General features: G+C 37.8%; 1 long non-coding RNA gene across 1 annotated transcript in view; it reads right to left on the bottom strand.

Moving 5' to 3' along the window:
• Positions 1-22,766, bottom strand: part of LOC105882747 (uncharacterized) — a 139,818-nt gene extending 117,052 nt beyond the window's left edge. The window contains exon 1 of the long non-coding RNA XR_012920027.1: positions 22,710-22,766. This is a non-coding gene — a long non-coding RNA (uncharacterized LOC105882747). The remainder of the gene's footprint in view (positions 1-22,709) is intronic.
• Positions 22,767-22,983: the final 217 nt, after the last annotated feature.

The raw sequence follows: 22,983 nt of genomic DNA, 5'->3' as shown, positions 1-22,983 counted from the left end.
TGTGGAGAAAACAGAATGCTTATATAGTGATGATGGGAATGCAAACTAGTACAATCTTTATGGAAAACAGTACAGAGATTTCGCAAAGAACTAAAAATAGAACTACCATTTTATCTAGCAGTACCACTATTAGGTATCTACCCCAAAGAAATCATTATATAGAAAGGACACCTGAATTTGTATGTTTATCACAGCACTTTCACAATAACAAAGATAGGGAATCAACCTAAGCATCTATCAGTGGATGATTAGATAAAGAATATGTAGTATATATACACAATGGAATACTATTCAGCTATAAAAATATCTTTGCAGCAACATGGATGGAACTGGAAGCCATTATCTTAAGCAAAACAACTCAGGCACAGAAAGACACATACCACATGTTCTCATTTACAAGTGGGAGCTAAATAATGTGTATACATGGACATAGAGTGTGGAATGATAGCAATAGAGACTTGGAAGGGTGGACGGCCAGATGATAAGAAATTACTTAATAGATACAATAAATGTTTTTCTGGTGATGGATATACTAAAAGCCCTGACTCACCACTATGCAATACATCCATGTAACACAATTACACTTCTATTCCATAAATTCATACAAATAAAAATGTTTAAATATACTAAAATTATATATTGATTGACTTATTTATTAAATAAAAAATAATACTTATGATATATAAACAAGTTATAACAATGCAATTGAGAATAACTGACATTGTCCCATGTTATTCTTTTCCAGTAAATTACTCAATAGCAAGAAAACAAATAACTCAATTTAAAAATAGACAAAGGACATGAATAGACACTCTCATAAGAAGACATACAAATGCCCAACAGGTTATAAAATATATACTCTACATCACAAACATCCAGGAAATGTAAATTAAAATCATGATGAAATATCCCTTTACATATGTTAGAATGGCTATAATTAAAAACGTAAAAGATAAGTGTTGGCAAGAGTGTGAAAAAAAGGAACCTTGTACATTATAGTAATGTAAATTAATATAGCCATTATGGAAAACAGTATGGAGGTATCTCAAAAAAACTAAAAATAAAACTACCATATGGTCCCATTACTGGCTATATATCCAAATGATATGAAATGAATACATCAGACATATCTGCATTCTCATGTTCATTGTAGTCATATTCACAATAGTCAAGATATGAAATCAACCTAAGTGTCCATCAACAGATGAATGGGTAATAAAAATATATATACAGTAGAATACTGTTCAGCCTTAAAAATTAATAAAATCTTGTCATTTGCAACAACATAGACGAATCTGTTTGGCATTGTGCTAAGTAAAATAAGTCAGGCATAGAAAGATAAATATTGCATGATTTCACTTATATGTAGAATCTTAAAAAGCTGAACTTATAGAAGCAGAGAGTAGAATAGTGGTACCAAAGGCTGGGGTGTGTAAGAGTGTGTGGGGTAGAAAATGGGGACATATTGATCAAAGAGTACAAAATTTCATTTGGGAGAAATAGATTTTCAGGGTCTATTGCACAGCATGGTCACCACAGTTAATAATAATGTCTTGTATATTTCAAAAATTGCTGATAAATTAGATTTGAAAAGTTCTCACTACCAAAAAGAGGAGTATGTGAAGTGATACATAATTTAATTAGCTTGATATAAATATTCCACAATATATACATATATGAAAATATCACATTGTACTCCATAAATATGCACAATTAATATTTATTGATTTCAAATAATTTTTAATAAATTTAATAAATATAAATAAATGGCAAGTAAATCATGTAGCCTCTGAAATAGATATGGGAGCCCAGTTTGAAACAAATGGCATAATGTATCTACCATTACAATCGGCCTTTGACCAGACCAAATGCTCACAGAACATATTGGGAGGAGATATTTGGCAGCTAAAGAAGCAAATTCACATTTTCCAAGGGAGAAACAACCGTGGAGGAGCCTCAGATTAAAGTTGCATAGTTTCTGCTGGGTCTCTAGCAGTGCTGGATCCCAGGGTATGCTGTGCATCCAAGTAGTTCTTGAGGAGACCACAGACAGACCCTCACATAGGGGAGTGCCTGGGGGAGCACTTCCTGAATTCCAGTGCATTCGAAATGGAACCCATAGCCACATCCCACCCAACCGCAAGGGATACCCAGCCTATAAGCAGAGGTTAGGAAAGCTGTCCAGATTGAGACATCTCATCCAATAAACCCCCTGCCCAGTAGGAATTTGTGAAGACAGAAGTGCATTTTGAGGAGCAATTTCATGCAATTGCTTGGTGAGTGAACAAACTGAGCTGTGAAGCCAGATTTTCCCTCCTGGGCAACATCATTCAGAGACACATAACTCATGCTTGCAACACTTATTCAAGAGAGACCAGCTACACTTGGTAGAGGCAGTTACAGGAAAGTGAAATGACCCAAGGGTTTAGTAGAGCCAGCTATTTCCACTTCTGAAAATAAAAATAACAAAATTTAAAATGATACAAAGGTCAAAGTTTAATAAATACATCCAAAGTCATTTACCAGCTCTAGATAGTGCAGGGTCTTTGTCATGGGGATGGTGTTTTTAGGTTTAGCATAGTTTATACCTGGCGAGCAGTATTTTGAGATAGCATGATGAAGTGAATTGAACTTGGAAGTTTGAAGATCTGGATTGAAGTACCACTTCTGTCCCTTACTGCTTACATGAACTTGTACAAGTCATTCAACCTCTTTGAACATAATGGGGAAAATGGGATGAGGACACATGTCCTACACTTTCCAAAGACAGGGAGACTGCTGATGCAAGGAAACACTTCTCTCTCATAACTAATGGAGCAAAATGCTGTGATATGAATTTCAATATAGGACCCATCTTAAGGTGCCATGAACCTTAGAACAGAGGAAGGATAACTATAGGAAGAAGACTTAGTGCAGATTCAGAAAAATAAGAAGATAGAAACCAAGCTATAGTAACATGTTTTGGATTGGATGGAAGGGAAGTGACAAGAGCTTGAACTAAGTAACTTGTACATTTTCTGGCAGATAAAAGGTAAAGATAAGCTGCTAATGGAGATAGAACAAGATTGGGTCTTGAACATGGAAGAAAGGAAGGGAGCAAACAAGGAATGAAGGGAGGGAAGGAATATTAACTGCCTACTCTGTGTTAGCTTCTGAGTCCAAATGTTGTATACTTTCCCTTGACTCAAATACTCTCTATTAGCTGTGCCTGGATCAATCCTGCTCATTCTGAATGACTTTTTTCAAATGTCTCCACATCTTGGAAGTCATTGCTCACTCTACTGGTCTTCCATATGGCATAGCATTTAATTATGTTGAAATGAAACTATTTAGCAAATCTGTCTTTCTCAATAGTCTCTACATCCCTTGAGGGCATGTATCATGTCCGTTCCATTCTGAAGCCCCCATGCCTAGAACAGAGCTTAGCACACAGTAGGAACTTAGTAAATATTTCTGAGTTGAATACATAACCTTATATAATCCTCACAACAACCTTAAGTTGGAGAGGCAAGCAAGACTGGAAAAAACAGTGCCAAAAAGAACTGAGATTCAGACACAGAGATTTATAGGTAATAAATGGAAACACTTGACACTCACTGTGAACTGACAACTTGTAGGGTTGTTGTAGAACATCTGACCAGAGATTCTTGAATGCCAGCCTGCTGTACTCATGACAGGTTGGCTACTCACATAGTCTAAAAGTTTCTCGTTGGTCTGGCCCCTGCCTACCTCTCCAGTTTCCTCCCTCTGTGCTCCAGCCACAAGACTGCCTTCAGTGCTTCAAATATCACCTGCCTCCAAATGCCCTCTGGCTGCAGGGTCTTGACACAAGCTGTTCCATCTGCCCGAAGGTTTCCTACACTCCCATCTATATTCCCTAATTTGACTTCTCATCTTTTGGAACTCAACTCAGACAGAGTTAGGTCCTGCCACTGACACACTCATAGCACCCTGAAATGTCTCTTTATCACAGTTTACGATTGTATACTTATTTGTGTGAATTGACTGATGACTCTATGTTCCCTCATCCCATTTAAGACTGTAAGCTACATGGATCCAGGGCCAATGCTAGCTTTACTCAGTAGTCTAGCCCTGCTTCCCAGGCTCGTGTTCTGTTCAGTGCATGGGTGTTAAATGGACACATGAATGATGTAGTTAGTCAAGGGCTGGCCTCAGGAATCTCAATTATTATAACTCTCTCTCTCTCTTTCTCTCTTTCTTTCTCTGTGATTTGATGCATATCTGGAGAAAATTATAGAACTTCATCCCAAGCTGAGAACACATGATTCTAAGAAAATGGTTCTACTCCCCTGCATTTCACATATGCACATTCATGGGAACTTCCATAAGAAATGTGTTAAAGCATGTAGGACCCTTGGCAGGACTTTAGCTCTTTGTGCAGAAGAGACATTCTGTGTATGTCACTGGAGTGGCCAGCAAATCTGGCTTCCTGCTATGCCCAGACAGTTTCTAATTTCCCTTAAGCCCAGTTCAGTTCAACAATTGTTTAATAAGCACTTTCTCTGAACCAGCCAATCTTTGGCTTGGTGCTAAGCCTAAGTACTGCCTTCAAGAATATCTCAAAGTACAGGGAAAAACACACATGAAACCAAGTAATTGTGGCTCAGTGTAAAATACATAGCAATTGACAAATGCACATGGAATCATAGTAGCCCAGTGGAAGGCTAAAGACTTGAAAAGATGAATAAGAGTTTATCAGCCTGTCAAGGAGGCAAGGAGGGCATATATAGAAAGGAAAACTGCATTTTGAAAATGCAAAAGTGAGGAGCCAGGAAATAGTTGTATATCTTTGGAGGACAACCAGTAACTGCATAGCAGAAGCTGTAGATGTGAGACAGGGATAACCCAGTGAAGTTGGAGAAGCATAAGGGATTGTGAGGCATCTTATGTTCCTCTTAAAGTCATGCCCTTTTCTTCCTCCTCTGCCACCCCAAATTCAGGCTCGCTGTTCATACTTCTATTAGCCCTGGCCCCCTTCTCATGTCCCTTGATAAATCCTTAAACCTCAAGCCCAACGTTGCAATACCCACCTAGCTTATTTCACATGCAGGGGACCTAATGTCTTCGCAAGAACTCATCTTGCTGAGATTGTTGCTGGCAGATATACTTCCAGTGTGATTGTTGCAAGAATTTGTCTAATGGAATGAATGATCAACCTTGAATAAAAGGGATTATGAAAAACTTAATAGCATTGTAGCAATGTGGCTGTTAATGAAATACAGTTGGCTGCTCCTGCCACTTGGCACCGGCCAACCTGACACTGTCAACATCACAATATGATATTTGTTCCCAATTATTTTACAGCAACAACTGAAATACAATATGTTATTAATCATATTTATTATAAGTATCAATTTGAGAAATTTCTGACATGCCAGAAGATGAATAGGTTTATTATGAAAAGCAATTCTGCTTGGTGCATGCCCACTGCTGCTGTGTAATAAATAGCCTCTGTAGGAAAACTTTTTGAAAAGAAGTAAAGCAAAACATCGTAGTGAAAACAAAAATGAAGCATCAAAATCCTTCAGATGCCTGCTGTATCCATGGGCCAGGCACAACCAGGATACCTCATGCCTTTAGAACGTTTAGCAGGCTGGAATGAACCAGTAGAACATTCCAGACTCAGAGAGAGAGAGAGAGAGAAAGAGAGAGAGAGCGAGCGCACAAGAGCAAGGGAATTATCATGACTGGGATCCCAAAGAAAAGTGATACTAAATATATTACAAGTCTTGTTCCTTTGCTTCTTTCAGGTGTCCATTTAAATATCACTTTATCAGAACAGTCTTTCCAGCTACCTCATTAAAGAAACAATCCTCCTCAACTACATTTTTAGATTTTATTTATTTATGGTTATTATTATTTTTATTGATACATAATAGATGCACATATTTCAGGGTATATATGATAATTTGATACATTCGTATAATGTGTAAAGATCAAATCAGGGTAATTGGGATAGCCATCATCTTAAATATTTATCTTTTCTTTATGCTAACAGCATTCAAATTATTCTCTTCTGGCTATTTTGAAATGTACAATAGAGTAATGTTACCTATAGTCACTTACCCTCCTGATCTATCAAAGGCTAGGTATTTCTTCCAACTGTATATTGTATCCATTCATTAATAACACTGTAACTATATCTATATTTGCTTCTTGAAATTTTCCCCTCTAGGCTATACACCAAATGAGAGCTGAGCATTCATTATGTTCACTGCCCAGCGCATGTATACCTGGCACATAGCAGTCAAAAATATTTGTGGAGTAAATGACTGAATAAACAAATGAATGAGGGAACAAATGAATGAATTAATCAATTCAGTTGGCAGTGGCTTTCTGAACTAAATTTGAATTATTTCACCTCTTTAAAATATTTTTTCATGTCCTGCCTGTTCTTGGTCTTCTATATTCCAGCCCCAATTTTGTTCCTTCTCACTGGGACTTTTTCAATAGTATTCAAATTTGTTGTTCTTTTTGAGTCTCTTCAATCTCTTCTCTCTATTGCCACCAAAGAAACTTCATGAAAAATATTGCATTATCTCCTTGCTTCACTGCATGTGTTAAAATTTTTCAAAATTTCCCTCCGTTAAGAACAAAGCTAAAAATCCTCAGCATGGCATTGCAAGACACCTCATGATCTGGCCCTTTCCTGTTTCCTAGCTCCATCTCCTACCTCTGCCCCAGGTAAGCAAATGGTCCAGACATACCTAGAAAGGTGTCTTCCTAAGCGTGCCACTTCCTCTCATGGTCAGGGACTTTGTCTGGCTCTTCTCTGCACCTTCTGGTTGGAATGCCTGTCTTTTCCTACTACAGATCTGAAAGCCTTAACCATAGTGTAAAACTGCTATTTTTTACTTTCATTTATATCAGAGAAATTCCTCGGTGGTCCTTCCTCTGTGTTTCCTTCTCCATAACTTTTCTACTATTTAGCTGCATCAGACTCCTTACTTTTGTCATGTGACTGAAGCTGAAAGAGAAAAACATGGAGCTCAGAGAAAGATGTTGAGGAATTCAGAGTTGAATGGAATGTCCTGTATAAACATGGAATCTGTCAAGACAAGCAGGCAACAAAAAGATCTGTTTCCATAGAGACCCAGTGAAAACTATTGGAGAAATTACACACACACACACATACACATGCACGCACACACACACACTCACACACACATGGACTTTCAAACAAAGAATGCTCATAAGTCACCCACAATTTTTGGAATAGTATCACAAGTGGATAAAAATATTTCTTGCCAGTGAAAATGCTTTGTACTTTGTTTCATCTTGAAATAGTTGTAAATCATCATTGAGGAAAAACTTTTGTGTAGAGGAAGAAGCATTTGAATGTCTTTGAAGTAGGGGGCAGTAGGTAGAGGTTAGAATTCATATTCTTGAAAGTGGGATCTGTCAGATAGTGGAGCTAGCCTTACAAAAGAGTTGTAACAACACCTCTGTTTATCTGCAAAATTTGAATCAAGGTATCACTTTTTCAGGGAAGTGCCCATCATCACAGAGCTGCTGAATCCTTTCCCTGGACCCCCAGGGACTTTTGTATTTTATTGAAGTATATGTCACAAGGTATGACATTTCTTTGCTCATATGTATGTTTCTTTACCTACAGGAGGTGGTCTTATTTAATTTATATTGTATTCTTAGTTCCTATATGTCGTCAGGCCCATTACAGGTCCTCAGTAAATGTCAATTATGATTTGAAGAATAAGAGATGGCTCACCAAGGGTAACACTGAATGTAACTCTTATGGAACCATGGAATTTTTTTTCTTTATTGTCAGCAGAATGGGCTATGAATATAGAAATGAATAAAATAGGGGGAATTGATTGCTATGGTCAGAATGTTTGTGTCCCCCCAGAATTCATATGTTGAAATCCTAACCTCTAAAGTTATAGTACTAGGAAGTGGGGCTTTGGGGAAGTAATAATGTCATGAGGGTGGAGCTCTCATGAATGGGATTAGTGCCCTTATAAAAGAGACTGCAGAGAGCTAGCTATCCCATTCCACTATGCAAGGAGATAGCAAGAAGGTGTCCTTCTATAAATCAGGACATAGGCCCTCACCAAACATAGACCTGCCAGCACCTTGATCTTGGAATTTCCAGGCTCCACAGTGAGCAATAAATTTCTGTTATTTATAATATACCAAGTTTAAGGTATTTTGTCACAGCAACTCAAACAGACTAAAACAATGATGAAGTCCTTGGAATGGTCGAAAGGTAACTTCACGTGAATAGCTGTAGCAAAGCCAGGTGTTAGTAGCAGAAGTGTTGGCCCATGAAATAGAAATGACCATTACGGTGTCTAGCATGATGCCTGCATATGAGAGGTGATCAGTCAGTTGGTTAATCAGTCTTCCAAAACGTGAGACAGAAATCGACACAACATTGAAATCAACATGCCTTAAGAGACCCCCATTAACCACTCACTGTTTTCATGTTAGGGTAAGTAGGCTGCTTTTGAAGACTGTTAAAAGAAATATACAACTAAATATATCTTAATTTTATCTGAGTTACCTTATCCATGACTCCAACTTGTTCTTACTCGGCTGATACAACCAGGAAGGACATTTCTATTAATGGCAGCACGGTTCTCCTCTGATTTTTATAGTAGTTTTTCCTATTCTCACTTCAATTTAGAAAAGGTTTGTAGGAAATCACAGGTCTATATCATTTCTTCCTTTGAACTAAATTGTTGGGTAGAATTTATTTCTCATAGACTTATTTAAGATCACTTTTTAACTACAGCTTTTGTCATATGGGATTTTTACAACCTTGTTTTCTGCTAGTACAAATGGCTTTTGATCTTTAAAAGGGCAGGGCTATATTTTCCTTCAAACATTTTAAATCACTAAAGAGAATTAATTTTTAATAATATGAGGGAAGAACATTTTACTCCTAGAATGTAAGAAATGGAAGGGCAATAACTAAGTGCTGGAAACTTATTAAGATTTTAAAAATTCCAACATACAGATAGTTGGCATGAAAACAAAGGAGCCAGGAAAAAAATGCTGAAAATAAAAACAATGAAAGTGACAACTGAACATATTATTTTCTATTTGCGAAGCTCTTCCACAAGTGGACATAAATGTCATCTCTTGCAATTTTATTCCTGAAATGAGTAGGGAATAAACCATTCTGGGATTCAAAGCTTAGCTTAAGATAGGGGTGGGGTCATTGTAATCAGAAAAAAGGAACACAGAGTAACACTGGAATCATCATTCAGGATTTAGTAGCATAGGGTAGAAAGATTTGCAATTAGCAGAAAGGACTGTTGTCCATCAACTTTCACTAAATAGCATGAAGTAACAATTTCACAGTGAATTCTAGAATTCTTCAAACTCTGATCAAAAGTCAACTCAATATGGGAGATTTTTATACGAAAGAGTAAAATAAGTAATAAATGTAATGTGTATGTTACCACAAGGGAAAGGAAAACGGGAAGATAAAACACCACAAGACAAAAATGTATCTAACATTTTGGGACAAGGTTGTGGGCATCCACAGGAAATTGGAGCTTGCAACTTCCTGCTCCATAGAGATAAGCAATCTACTTGCTTTTATCTCATTTCTCAAAAACATAAGATGAAAGGGGTCTTAGGTGGCAAACAGGGGAATTTTAGCTGGAATCAGTGGTACTGAGTAAAAATTATCTGCAGTGAAAAGTGAATAGGAAGCTGTCTGAGGGGACAGATTATTTACGAAAATATGTATAATGGATTGCAATTTTGGATCCAACTCTTCACAGCTGGTCACAAAATATTTACACTCAATTCTTTTGGTGTCTTTCTTCTTACCTGTTGTAGGTGGAAATGCATCTTTAAAAGATATTAGAATGAAAAATGCTTTCCCACGGCCCTACAACCAGAAAGGGAAGAGAGAAGAAAATGGCTGCAAAGGGCACTGGCAGGAAACTCATGCCCAAATCAAGATTTGTCCAGCATGTACTCAGGTCATTTCTTGCTCTGCATCAGGAAATCTAGTTCCTGGGGCTGAGTAGCAACATGAACACTTGAGAAAGGGCAGCATGATATAGTTGAAAGGGCATTGATTTGAGGGTCAAGACCCAGGTATTTGTCTCAGTTATGCTACAGTTAATCCAAGTCAATATCACCTCTGGCCCTCAGCTTTTATCATTTAAAATGAAAAGAAAAACAAAAGCAGAGGAATCAAACTAAACTGTAATTTGGCAAACTACACAGCCTTCTGGCCAAATCTGTTACACCACCCATTTCTGTCTATAAAGTTTTATTGAAACTCAGCCATGCTCGTTCATTTAGATATTGCCTGTGGCAGCTATCGTGCTACTGTGGCAGAGCTGAGTAGCTGCAACAGAGATCACATCCACAAAGCCTAACATATTTATTTTTGGTCTTTTACAGAGAAAGTTCACTGACTAGTGCCAGAGACATTCATGGTCTAAGATGATCCTTTAAAAGATTAGGCATCAAAGCTTCCACTGTGGCCACACATTGTGAAATGCTTTCTTCCCAATCTATAACTCAGCACATGAATCAGCAGGTAAAGCTATCCATGTCAATTCTCAAATTCAAAATTCATTCATCTGAAAATATAGCAATATTTCTTATCATGTCTAGGTGTAGTATAAAGAAATAGGGAGAGGAAAATCCCCTGAGCATTTGAAGTGTAATTTCACTTTCATTATGAGACCACTGAGGCTTTTCTTGAGCAAAAGAGAGAGTGTGAAATAGAATAAGGCATTCAAATCAATAGATTAAATTTATTGAAAGAACGAGTAATTGGAGCAATGTTACAGAATATCAAGCAGATTATACAGATAGCACATAAGTCTCATTTAATCAAGTCAATTCACAGGCCATCAAAAAGTACACAGGGATAGTGAGTTTGCTCCAAGAGCCTTCTGCATTAGAATGTAGTCATTTGCTCTCTTTAGCTATTTAATATCTTCCTCATGTTCAGAGGAAGAAAGGAAGCAGTGATGAGAGAGGGAAGTAATGAGATCATACTGTAATTGTTTACATAGATAACGATAACAGAAGCCTTTTTATACCTGCTATTATTTCATATTATATTCACAGTTCCTTCCCTTGTACAGATTTAGAGTCATAAATAGAGGGGTTGATCATGAAAGTCTTAGAGTGAGCCTAGAGAAGTGGTTGCCAAATATGTCTGGGTATTAGAGCCATCAAAAGGGCCTAGGCCCCAGACTTACTTAATCATGGTCTCTGCTGGTGGGCCTAGGTAGTTATAGCTTAAACTGGATCCTTAGGGGATCCACTGTGCAGCCAGTTTGAGAACCACCAATGGAATCTAACTCCTTCATTTTTCGGTGGCCAAACCAAAGTGACCTGCTGACGTATCATTGCCCCCACCACTATACCCCTCATCCCAGATCATCTCTTTCAGAGAAAAACACCATGCCCCCGAGGCCCCACAGTGGTCCTGCAGGGACCATTAGTGATGTGACATGTCCCCTCTATGACCTCATCTCCTACTTCTCTTTACCCAGATGCCTCTAGCCAGGCCCCATGCTCTTTCTCAAGCATGCTGAGCATACTCCTGCGTCAGGGATTGTGAACTTTCTATTTCCATTTTCCAGTTTGCTTCTCCCCAATATCCACGTGAATAACTTACTCAATTCATCCAAGTTTCTATTCAGAAGTCACTAACAGAGAAATCTTCCTTGGCCCTACATTTATTTTCCTCTGGGCACTTACTATCACCTGACATGTCATGTACCTATATGTTTGTTTATTGTCTGTTTTGTGCTCAATTTGATTGTTAGCACCATATAAGAACAGAAAACCTATAGTTGCTGACTACCATATTCCCAACATCTATATCTAGTACATCATAGATAATCAATATTTGTAAGTGAATCAATAAATGGCCCTTTTAGTTATTGTCCCCCAGACTGTGGACCAGTGCACTAATGGAAAGTGGAGTAAAGAGCTTTGAAACCAAACAGATCTGGCTTGAATCCTTCATGCATGACTTTGAGCAAGTTACTGATTCTTGCTGAGCATCAGTTTCCTCTATGACAAGTGGGGGCATGACACTGGAAGACCATTGTGAGAATGGCGTGGGGCAGGCCAGTAGGAGCTCCCGAGGGAAATAAGGCTAAAACAGGCCTCAGGTTTAGGTTCTCCCCGGCGGGAGTTCCAAGAGTCTGTGGAGTGGATTGGATTCCCCACTTGGGCTACAGAGGAGCCGGAAGTATGCTCTAGTTGTTTCTTAATTCTGAAAGAGTGGGAGATTGTGTAACCCTCATTGGTGCCTTTTTGAACCATATTTCATCAAAATATTGTGAAACAGAGAGCAACAGGGAGCCTCCTCTGGCCAACATGCACCAAGGCTTTTGCTAAGTAGGACGTGCTCAGAAGATGGAGGGGATCCCTGGCAGTCTTGCATGGCCCGCCCTGGTGCCTTTGCTCTCATGGGGCTGACTGGGGAGAAGCAAGTAAACCCCATGGAACTACTGGGCCAAATCCCTAAGTAATCCCCCCAGGGCCATGTAGAACAGCAGTGTCCTTTGTCCAAGGTGAGATTTAAGTTTTATAGTTTTTGGAAGAGACAAAGGAGGAAAGAAAAGAACATTGATAATCATATTGAAAACTTATGCTCTGGGTAACTGGCTACTCACTTTCACAGTCCAGCCACAATTTTATTTAATCCTATTAATCTATAAATAGGATTATTGTCCTCATTTTCCAGATGAGGAAACAAGACTTGGCAAGGTGTAGTAGTTGCCAGAGTTATGTAGTTCTTTACTACATGAACTTGCAAGACCATGCTCTTCCCTAAGACTTGATTCTATCCTGTACTAATTCTGTGACCTTAGAAGGTATGCCTCATCTTGTCTATTTGTGTTCTATTTTGCAAAACATAATGACAACAACAACAATAATAGCACTCATGGAACTGTATTGAGATAAAATAAACTGTTGAGAGTAAAATACTCAGACCAGTGACCTGCCCACACTATGTGCTCAACAAATGCTTGCTATTATTACCTAATAATATTGTCAATAAAGTAACCCAACCTGAGGCAGAATGTTCTCCAAGATTCTCACTCTAGTTTACCTGATTCTAAGCTGCTTCTCTTCGACAGCACCACATTAGTCCATTAACTTGGGCCACAGTGTGGACCTTATGGCCCAAGAAATTCACATCCTTAAAGAGCTTGAACTGCACAGCTTCCATGGTCTCTTCCAAATATTAAGATTCCGTAATTCCAGTGGGAGAGTTAAACAACCTATTCTGAGAGGTCTCCAGGAAAGGAAAAGTCTGGAATCTTCCCTAGAAACACATCCCTTTAGGGTACCTCCCTTCTCTTCAGGATGCTGAGGACCTCTGGCCTCCACGGACTTCATCCTCCCATACAATTGGTTACCCTCACAATTAGTTTCTGGCACTATCATCAAAGTGATCTCTCTCCAAGGACATGAAACAGGATGAAAAACAAATCTTGTATTGTAAACTCAGTGCGATCAGTGCAGGCACAGCAATGGAGGTTGCAGGAATCGGAGGTCAACAACGAGAGACAGCCTCCTGCCCACCTCCCCCAGGTGATTTATAGGGTTGTACCTATGCCCTTTTATGCCCCAAAATATTCCCACTACAGAGTGATGCCTAAGGAACAGAACCTCTAAAGATTTCACCTAAAATTAGAATCATTTTTCTGTCCTGTTCCAAGTCATAGCAGGAAAGAGGATTGGTTTCTTATGGCCAGAAAGTATTAGGTTTGTCCCATAAAATCATTAGGACAACTGTGGTTTTCCTCATCTCCTGACAGCGCGGATGAGAAGAAGGAGCCAAAAGACACAGCATCTCTCTTCCAGTGAATATTCGACTTCAAAGAAGAAAGTGACCACTGTTAAAGAGGTGAAGTCATAGCTTCAGCAAACCTTTGAAGCTGGAAGAGAAGATGTAAATTAAGCACAGACAAGTGGGGTATAAAAATAAAATCCTTGAAAGAAAAGCAAAACTCCTCTGCAATGGGTGTGAAAGTAAAGGAAGTTGGCCAAGGCAAGGAGGAGATAAACAGGATTGCATGATGTAATCACACTATGCAAAGGCAAATTAGATGAGAAATATAATGAAAATCCATGGAAGTTGTAAATTGTCTATTTTATCTGAGAACTTGTAAACATCAAAGTGGAAGTAAAGTCAATGTTCTCAATATTCAGTTCATTATAAACCTTTGTTGTGGACAGGAAACATACTTTTATTTTCTGTTTCTGTAAGAGTGTTGTTTTGGTATATGACAGGGCTGTGGGACTCTGTGTCTTGTGTAGGGACACATGCCAAGTGTCATTCCAGAGTCCTTTGTAGGTTTTTTTCCCTTATGTCTCATTAGTTGAATAATTCATTTTTGCATTCATTACTCATTCATTTGATAAACTGTTTTTGGACCTGCCATGTACCAGGCACTCACTCTACTAGATGTTAGATAAACAAAGATGAGAATGACATTGTACCTGCCCTTAAAGGGCCATAGTCCTATATAAAAACCTACTTAAGTTGGTGATTAAAAAACAACATAGTTAGTTTGTGATAGAAGGAAGCAAATGGTTCTGACGAAGCAACTGGTTCCGAAGGAAGGCAGAGAGTAGAGGTTTGAAGAGTATTACTCCCAAGTTCATGTCTACCTAGAACTTCAAAATGACAACTTGTTTGGAAACAGTCTTTGCAGGTGCAATTAGTTACGTTGAGGTCATAGTGGATTAGTGTGGGTTCTAAATCCAATGACTGGTGATCATACAGGAGAAGAGAGCACACACTCAAACACATACTCAGGGAAGAAATCAATGTGACGATGGAGGTAGAGATTGAAGTGACCTAGCTATTATATAAGCCATAAAGGCCAACGATGGCCAGGAGCCACCAGAAACCAGAAACTATGAAAGGCAAGAAAGGATTTTTCCCTGGAGCCTTCAGAGGGAACAAGACCCTGCCAATACTTTAATTTCAAACTTCAATCATCCAGAACTGTAAAAAAAAAAAAAAGCTTTTGTGTAAACTACTCAATTTGTGGTACTTGATTATGGCAGCCCTAGGAAACTAATGTACAGAAAAAGGGCACTCAAAGCAATAGTGGTGAGAAATGAGATATTATAAGAAGTTTTATGGTGACATCATGTGGGTTTTAATATGGCTTTTGCTTTGGGAAACTGCCACTTTCATTGTCAATCAAGGTACCTTGTTCCACTCATCAAGGAGTGGCTCATATGCAAGCTAGAGCATTCAGAGTCTCTCTTCCTGCAGTTTGGATCTTTATGTTGATCGTAGCTCTGAGAAGCAACTGGCAATTTTGCTTTCTTGATTCCAGGAGTTACCCTGGTTCCTGTGCTTTCTGAAACTCAGTTCTTTGTTTTTTCCTCTTTGCTTGCCTAAGTTAATCAAAGTTGGCAATTATTGCTTGCAGTAAAGAAGTCTAACTGATACAGGACCCATGGTGAATTGTTTTGGTTATTCTTTTACAGAGTACATGATAATCTTTGCTGTCTACTTTCATCTTTGTTTCTATTTTTCTTTGTTCTGCTGCAAGAAAGCTTTTGCTCTATTTATGGCTACATCCAGCAATGATGAAAGATCCAAAGGTACATTTTTATAAGCATGTTCTACCCCTGGATAAAATAATATTTTGGTTTATCAATGTCTCTTCATCTGGAATCTCTTTTCCTTTAATTAACTTTACATATCAAAAATACCAAATTTTTAGACCTAAGAAATCCCTTGAAGAAGGAATACAAGAAATAACATAGTCATTAGAGTTTAATTGGGCTTTAATTTAGGCACTATCCACTGTATGTGGACTACATTTAGACCAATCATTTCACCTTCCCAAGTCATGAGCTTCCCAGATCAGATCCTACCCCGGGGTCATTGCTGGGATCAAGAAGGCATCATATGTCGAGCACTCATCCCAGTACCAAGCATGTAGAAATACTAAAAATACTTGGTTTTCTCCCTTTCTTCCCTCTTCTAATCCTGGCCTTTCAAAAACTTTGCTAACCACTTTCTCAGTACCTGTCTTTTCATCTCCTCACTCAGACCTGTAGCTATAGACAGTTGAGAATGATAAATTGATGAGTGAGAACAAATGTTTCTTCGGCTTTCTCCTTCTTAGCATGCTGTGTTCTGACTGAATGACCCTTAGCTCGAGGAACCCCTTCCCCAACCCCACAAATATAAGAGGAGGCTCATTAGTACACAATGTTATTACTCAATTCAATCCAATCTCGAAGCATGTTTTGCTTTTCCAAGTTCAAATATTCGTGTTTCTTTTTCCAAGGTATTTATATTCATTTAATGGGGGGAGGGGAACAATACCTCAAGTCATTATATGTGCATCTATGTCTTTCTAAATGTGCACAAGCATTTTACTTGGATATCTCCAGGTCCCACAAGAAATCCTGAGATAGACTTGCATTTGCGTGGCTTCAGGATTCATTTCAATGGCATCCCAAACATTCTTCCAACAGAATGGCCAGCCAGCCAGACCTGCTTAATCTTGTGAATCAATTGATATTTTTATCCCTCCAAAGACATACGCTATTGATTGTGTACCTCTCTCAATTGCATCCAAGAAAAACTGACTTCTCAGGGACACAACTTGATTTCCCATTTGACATCTTCATTTCCACACCAGTGTAACTGAGTTATCAATGCTTGCTTGGACCAGGCTATTAAAACAGCCACTTGGATAGTTGTTCCCAGTATGTTTTATCTGGTAAGAGATTTACCTCATAATTACCAGCTGGAAATTTCTAGAAATAAGTCATCTGTAATATCAGTGTACTTACTGGTCCATCAACTGGGTCAGAAGCTTCTTCTTGGTATTCTTCCCCCACGGCTCCTATCACAGTCTATATTACCTCTAGGGTAGCAATTATCACATTTTCCCATAGCATGAATGATTTTTTAATTTTATCATTCAAACTGGGACACTTTCAAGAGTGAAAAGGGGCATAGTTAATAAGCTAGAAAATAGGAATAAACTGAGACTGTCCTAAGAAAAAATAGGTCACTCTAATTTTAACCATCAGTTCTATCCTGTTTCCTCCTCTACATAGCAAGTTCCCAAACATATTTAGCTTATTCTCTGCTCTACCTCCAGCACCTAACATAGTACCTGGCACAGGGAAGGCTCTCCACTGCAATCATGGCCCTGTGTCATGGCAAGAATAGAGATAAAATAATCTCCCCCAGTGTTACAATCCTTCTGTTATACTCACTAACATAGAGTGTGTGTTCGAATTACATCATGCAGTATTGTCCAGTCACCTCTTTCTGCCTGATTTGTCATTTAAGACCCCTGAACTCAATTGCATTATGGGACATCCTTGTATTCCTGTAGCATCCTTTCCTTATATATTTATGCTCTCAGCATGCTCTATTATAATTGTTGTTTTATAGAAGATCATGACCCTGGAGCCTATGAGCTCCTCTGGGCTCCCTTTCATCTCTATACCAGCATTTAGCACAGAGCTTGTCACAGAATAAGAAAACATACATGCTAATTGAAGGAAGGGATGGATGGATGGATTCATGAGTGAAAAAATGAAATGTCCAGACTGAAAATGAGAAAATCCCATCTCCAACTTGCTCTTTGGTTTGTCTCATACTAATTATTTAGACACTAGGTAATATCTACATAGCATCATGGACCCACAGACTAATATAAACTTAGAGGCAATTCCAGACATTAGTAAGGTAGAGAAGTATTCTACTATATCATAAAAGACTAAATCTGATGCTTGAGTCACCAATGGCATGATGCATTTAAAGGTGAGCATAGGGCTAATGTTCATATAAAAATCATTCTGCTATTTGTTGCTGGTTAACATTTTTATTCAATCTCATGAGAGAACAAAGAGAATGATTAAGAGCCTAGAAAATAGAATTCATGAGAAAAGGTTAGAGGAATAGGAATTAGTTGGCTCAGAGAAAAAATATATATATGTAGTCATTCAGTGAAATTTCATTATCCAATATCAATTTATTCAAATGATGGCATAATTTAAACTGACAGCTATGTTTCCGATGAATAAATGACCTACTGTTCTTTAAAAAAGAAAAAAATGATAATCAGAAACCATTTAACTTATATCATTTTTAAAAAATTTCTGAACTCTTCTATTTTAGATTTTCAAAGATTTATTTTATATGAAATATTCCAGGCCACACTGCATGCCAGTGGCGGTGGAAATTTAATAGATAGGATCCAAAGGGGTCATGCCTTAACCCTTCTTTGCTCTTAATTTCCTATATTCTAAAAAGGCAAATATAAGCATGCTATTAAAAAAAAAAATCCTATTCCCCAAAATGATAGTGTTTGTTTGTTCATTCAAGAAGTATTTATTGGGGAACTACCACATGCCAGGCTCTGTGCTAAGCATGACGAATATAGAAGTTACAACAGATAAACTATCTGCATTATTGTAAAAAGTTTCAGTGAAATTTCTCCCCTACCAAGCTTAAGGGTGTCTGGAAATCCATTAGAAAGTCATATCCGTAGGTTAAGCCATATTTGAAGTATGCATATTCGGATTTGGGGGGAAGGGAAGCAGCAAATTAAGCTATTATTTGGATTTTTCCACCCCATTATTTTTCAGATGAATATCTATCCAAGAGAAAATGGGATACAGTTCAAATGAGTTTTGAAATATCAAAAAGTAAGATAGAAAATGGTGCTGGGAAACCTGGATGTCCACATACAGAAAAATAAAAATTAACGTTATCTCACCCTTTATACAAGAATAAACTGAAAATGTATTAAAGAAATACAAATGGCCAATAGATCTATGAAAAAAAATGCTCAACATCTGTAATCTAATCATCAGGGAAATGCAAATTAAAACCATAATAAGATATCACTTCACACCTGTTAGATTGTCTATTATCAAAAAGATGAAAGATAAAAAGTGTTGAAGAGGATGTGGAGAAAATGGAACTGTTATGCACTGTTGGTGGTATCATAAATTAGTACAGCCATTTTGGAAAACAGTATGGAAAATAAAATTAGCAGCAGTCCCACTACTGGGTATATACTTAAAATCAGTATACCAAAAAGATATCTGCACTTTCATGCTCATCACAGCATTATTCACAATGGCCGAGCTATGGAAACCACCTAAGTGTTCAAAAAATAAATGAATAAATTAAAAAAAATGTGGTAAAGATACACAATGGAAGCTTTTAACAAAACAGGAAATTCTATGATTTGCAACAGATTCAGCCTAGGGAACATTATGGTAAGTGAAACAAGCCAGGCATAGAGAGATGAATACTGTATGATCTCACTTATTTGTGGAAGCTAAAGAAATGGAACTCTTAGAAGGAGAGAGTAGAACTGTGGTTATCAGAGGCCAGGCAGGGGTGGGGAGCTGTGGTGTGGACAGGAAAAGGTACAAAGTTATAATATGGTTACATCAAAGGAAAAAATTCTAGAGGTCTATTGCAAAGCAAGATAACTATAGTTAACAATATTGTATTGTATATTTCAAAATAATCACAAGAGAGGATTTTAAATGTTTTTACTACAAAGAGATAATAAGTATTTGAGGTGATGGGTATGTTAATTACCCTGAATTGATCATTCCACAATGTTTACATATGTTGAAACATCACATTATACCCTATAAATATATATATATATATATAATTGTCTATCAATTAAAAATTTAGTTTTTAAAAAAATTATGAACAAAGGATGGATATTTTAAGAACTCAGGGTCTAAAAACATTGGAGCTAGAAAGTTCCTAATGTTTAACTGAGAAATATGAAGTTCACAGAGGTCCATTGACATGCACAAGTTCACAAAGTAAATTAGTAGTAAAATCAAGACTATAATTCTAGTCTTATGTAGATATATATATTTTTAAATACACAGTAATTCTTTAATTTTAACAACTATCCAGTGTGCAAATTTCCATAATTATCTCTTACATTTTCATAACCGTTTAGACAATTGATTCTTAATTTGAGACCTATGAACACTGTGTGTCCATAAACTCTCTGAAATTGTATGCGTGTTTTTCTGAGGAGAGAGCTTATACATTTCTTACAGGTTAGTTTTCAAAGGAGTCTAAAACTTAAAATTTATTAGTCATTTATCTAATATTTAAAAATCATTGAACTAGTTACACTCATTACTTTTCAACTGGTATTATAACATGTTTCAGTTGTCCTGCAGGTGGATATCGGCTTGACAGCTTCTCTATTTTTGTTTCAGCTGATAGATAAATCAGAGTACCAGACCTCTGCAGCCAGGCCCTGTTCCAGCTACTCAGTAAACTTCCTTGTGAATAGTATGCTACATTCGTTGCCTGGCTTTATAAATATTCATGAAGTTCCAAATTATGAACTATATCTGCATAAAGTTTTAGGTCCTAGCTCTGCAAACTTCTAATGGCAGCCAGTTCTAAATGAGGAAAAAGGTGTCTTTGATTCTTATTTCTATCTGATGGTGAGTCTTATGATTTTGCTTTACCAGATCCTACATCGAGTTTTTACTCTTGATGTGGTCTTAGCTCTGTTAGATGCATTGGTAACAGTCAGTTCCAGACAATGTGCAAAGCTGGACAATGCCTTGCTGCAGACAGTAGGTGCCTTGTCTAACAATGGTCAAACCTAATTTCCTGCACCAAGAACTTACACATTAGGAACTTCTGATGCTGCAAGGAGAGAGTGTTCACCATCTCTCTTTCAGGCAGTTGTAATAGTCTCAGGTATATTGACTACTATCTAGTGCTCTTTTCACCATCCATATTAGTTAGTAATTGCATTCAGTTACTAATAGCAGCTCTTGGTACATGGTTGCAAATAACAGAAACCAACAATGATGGCTCAAACACATCAAAGTGTATCCACTCACATAAAATCCAGAGATTAAAATAGTCCATAGCTACTGTAACAGTTCCCAGATTCCTGCCATTCTGCTTATCCCTTTTTGTTATGCAGCCACAATCTTTAAGATTACTACAAGAAGGTTGCTGGACCTACAGCTATCACATAGTATTTGTTTGTTTGTTTTTGTGACAGAGTCTTACTCTGTCTCTGGGGCTAGAGTGCAGTGATACTATTATAGTTCACTGCAATCTTAAACTCCTGGACTCAAGGGATCTTCTTTCCTCAGCCTCTTAAGTAGCTCAGACTACGGTGTGCACCACCCCACCTGGCTAAGATTGTTTTAATATTTTGTAAAGATGAGACTCACTATGTTGACCAGGCTGGCTTTGAACTCCTGGCCTCAACCAATCCTCCCACCTCAGCCTCCCAAAGTTCTAAGATTACATGTGTGAGCCATTGTGCCCAGGTCTCATATAGTCTTTAATCAGGTACATTGACATTAAGTACACTGACATATAATATATTCCGTTTTGTTACTAAGTGCAAAACACATATTGATTAGGCAACTTGTAATCTATACCACTTCATTGTTAGGAGAGAATTTCCAATGGATCTCTAGCATTTCTGCACATCTTGTAGAGATAGGCACTGCCTTTCTTTGCTCTGGACTGGTTTTTCAAAGATGTTTGTATAGCAAACAGTCTTGGAAGCTAGAGATAGTGTTTCCCTTCAGAGCAGAAGCAGATTTGTTTATTGTACAATATAATTTAGGTAATGTTTCTCTCCAGGGCAAAGTTTAGACATACTCATTGCCCATTACAAAGGATTCAGCTTCCTAAACTCAGAATTCCTTTCCTATAACACTACCTATTATGTGTGCAGCCATCATGTCACCCGATGGGTATTGAGGCATAGGGAATTGGCTTAAGAAAATGTTGTTACTCTGTTTAATGGTATTGTTGTGAGTAATGAACTGTCTTTTGTCTCTGACTCAGAAGTCTCATGTCTTCTGCCAACATCCATGGCACTTCAGCAGACTAACTTGTTAGCTTGCAAGTAAAGTAAAATCTCAGACCCTTCACAGTTCTTGACAATCATCCATAACTTGCTTTGAATGATATAACATCTAAGGTGTCTAACTTTAAGGTGTGTAGAATGGAATAGGTGACTAATACATATTTGAATAAATAAACAAGTGAAAAAATGAGAAAAAGTTCCAAAGGGCCTTTTAACGAGTCAGGCCACTTGATATAAAGTCCCAGCTATACCACTGAGAAGCCTTATTTATCATCTTCAGAAAAATCACTTATACTCTCTAACCTTGGCCTCTTAAATTAGTAGTCTGCATTTACTCCTTCCACTTGCTCAACCTTTGTTTACTCCCTAACCTCCTAATATTTGGCTGTGGGTCCTGTCACTGTTCTTCCAGCATCTCTAGTGACCCACTAACTGGCACAGCCAACTGACCTTTTTCACTCCTTATCTTATTCCCTGCTACTCTATTGACATTTAACCCAAAACTCTTTCTCTCCTTGCCTTCAGTGAAACCTTTTTCTCCTAGTTTCTCCTATACCTCCAGGAAACTATTTCTCTGTCTCTTCTTCCTTCCTTAAATGTTGGTACACCACGAGTTTCTGTCCTCTCCCTAGCTCTCTTCTCACTCTATAGAATAAAGTCTACATTTCAAAAAAAAACCAGTTTTAATTACTACTACGAGCTGATGATTTTTGAGTCTCTATCTCCAGCCCATATTTCTCTCCTAAGCTCCAAACCTATATTTTTATTATCTCTACCCAGGTGTCCCATGAGAACTTCAAATGAAAACATGCTCAAAGAAAAACTTACTATCTATTTTCACCCCTCTCAAACCTGGTGGACCTGGAATCTCTCTCTTGGTGAATGCCATCACCATCCATGATTTTTTCATGTCATAAATATTAACAATTCTATGGCCAACAACATTCCTAACCAGGTTCTTATGGTTATTTCATCAATATCTCTCGGCATCCTTCTCTTCCTTCCCAATGCATCAACATTAATTTAGGCCCTAATTATCTCCCACTCGCCCCCACCCCCCTTCAAACTGTATCCTCAGAATCAGACCTATTGGATCATAATT

The sequence above is a fragment of the Microcebus murinus genome, chromosome 7 (genome assembly GCF_040939455.1).
Source record: "Microcebus murinus isolate Inina chromosome 7, M.murinus_Inina_mat1.0, whole genome shotgun sequence".
NCBI classification, from domain to species: Eukaryota; Metazoa; Chordata; class Mammalia; order Primates; family Cheirogaleidae; genus Microcebus; species Microcebus murinus.
Note: the sequence above shows the minus strand (reverse complement) of the source record. Positions and strands in the feature narration are given on the sequence as shown.